A 2,392-nucleotide genomic window follows, 5' to 3' on the forward strand; every position below is an offset into this window, starting at 1 on the left:
CCGAAGAGGCGTGGTGTACGACGATGAACTCCGATTCCCAATGTGATTCTGCTGCCAATGTCTCGATTTAACAATTATTGCGAACTTAGGGTGTCTGTAGTGAAAATGGCGACCCATCGAGTCCCATGTGCAGTTGCTTTGGTCACAGTCACTCGTGAGCTATTCAGCTCTTGGACTATTCGCCCCATAGACGAGTGTACATAAGCGAGAAAATTATGTACACTCGTCTATGGGGCGAATAGTCCCAGAGCTGAATAGCTCACGAGTGACCGTGGGCTGTGTTACCGGCGTTATACGGACTCCCACCACAACCTAGCTGTGATATCGCAGCGGTACTTGTGGCGTGTATCGAACGCGATCGGGTCATTGAGGTCATCGCCACAGTCCCGCTGCGAGCCAACGCATAGGCTTCGTTGGCAGTTTACTATGAGACCGACCGGTATCGTAGATTTAGCTCGCAAAATAATAAAATATATAAAGCATGCAAAAAATGAAAGTATACCTACTGTATCACTGACTATCTGAGACTCATCTTCTACTCCTGCTAACTAGCCCGACCGTGACAACATGTATTTTCGACCGTTTTTCGATGAGTCGTCGATGGTTCCTGCTTGAATTTGAACTTTTGACCTCCAACGTATTCAATGCGTTGTACGCGCGATCCAGCAAACATCGTAGAACCGTCGACGGCTCACGGGAAAATGGTCGAAAATACGTGTTCTTATCTTCAAGAAAGTTAGCAGGTGCACAGAATGAGTCTCAGATAGTCAATGATAAAGATGATACAAGTTTATTTATTCAAAGGCTAATATAGTTCATTATTTTGCAAGCTAAATCTACGACACCGGTCGGTGTCGTCGTAAACTGCCAACGAAGCCTATGCGTTGGCTCGCAGCGGGACTGTGGCGATGACCTCAATTCAGTGACCCGATCGCGTTCGATACACGCCACAAGTACCGCTGCGATATCACAGCTAACCACACCCTGCTGACTGCCATAGACAAAACCGCTGGCAGCTCCTCGGAAATACGGCGTGCAGCATCTTCCGCCGAAAACAGCCGATTTTGAATCCAAAACTTGTACATTGGTCTTCGTTTTTTTGAGCACACCCACCTCGCCTAGGTACACGATGTGCTCAGCCATGCTTGTAAACTTACGCAAAACCTACTTTTCTCTCTCTATGCGAGGGAAGCGTATATATGTATCCGCCGCTATTGATTACATTCAACATGGGTTGAAAACCAGCCTTGCAAACAAAAGAGCATCGCGCGATATCGCACTTCGAAAGTCGACGTTCTGACCGGCCGTTCTGAGAGGAGTGGAACAAGAAAAAATTGTGAAATATGTAAAAACGTCTTAAGACAAAATAAGAAAATTATTTTGTCGACAGAAAATGATCATCGTAGATTGTATAGCCTATAGCTGAGTGGTGGTTAGAAATAATGTTAAACCACCGTCCCTCCACCCACTTAATGTTGTTGATATAGTAGTAGTAGTAGATTTATTTATTAGAGTGACATGTGACATGACTCAACACATCGGAACCTTCTCTTCGTTCAGAATTTCAGACATTTTCAGAAAGAATATCGCAGATCAATGTTGATGTGATACGGAAAGGAAGACAGCATACTCGGTGGGATACTCTGGGTGTTTTGATATTGGACATAGAAATCTCTTATTTGAGTGTCCCATCAATGCTGTCTCTTTTTGACAAACTTATTAGACCTATTATTGTATGGCAATGAGGTATGGGGTGATGAATGCAACCAAAAATCAGCTATAGAAGAGGTGCATATCAACTTCTGTCTCTTCCGTTTTGGGTATTTCGAGAAACGCATCAAAGATGGCCGTATATGGTGAGCTTGGTAGATATCCGATCGAGATTTTCGTCCAAAAACAGTTATTATAAGTTTTATAACCGTTTAAATAATACTGATCATGCCTTGCTAAAGAAAACACACTGGGTAAACAAAAATTACGAAGTAAATGGTATATGAAAATAGGGTCATTAACATAAATGAATCTAATGTAGTAAATCTTGATGAAATTATCACGACCTCCAGTTTCAATATAACGTATGATAAACTAAAATAGGAGTTCAATGAAAAGTGGAAGCAGGAAATAAATGATGATAATAGAGCAAAACCGAATGCAAAACATAAACTGAGAACTTACAGGATTCGAAAATTATATCACTGAAATAAAAAACGTGAAGTTACGTACTTGCTTGACAAAATTTAGGATAAGTAATCACCGTCTTAAAATGAAAACCGGACGCCATAGCAAAACACCCATGTATGGAAGAATTTGTGACCTGTGTCAAAATAATGAAATTGAAGATGGATTTCACTTTATTGTTACATGTCCTGCTTATAAGGAACAAAGAATCCAT

Source organism: Ptychodera flava, chromosome 21, assembly GCF_041260155.1.
Source record: "Ptychodera flava strain L36383 chromosome 21, AS_Pfla_20210202, whole genome shotgun sequence".
Classification (NCBI taxonomy): domain Eukaryota; kingdom Metazoa; phylum Hemichordata; class Enteropneusta; family Ptychoderidae; genus Ptychodera; species Ptychodera flava.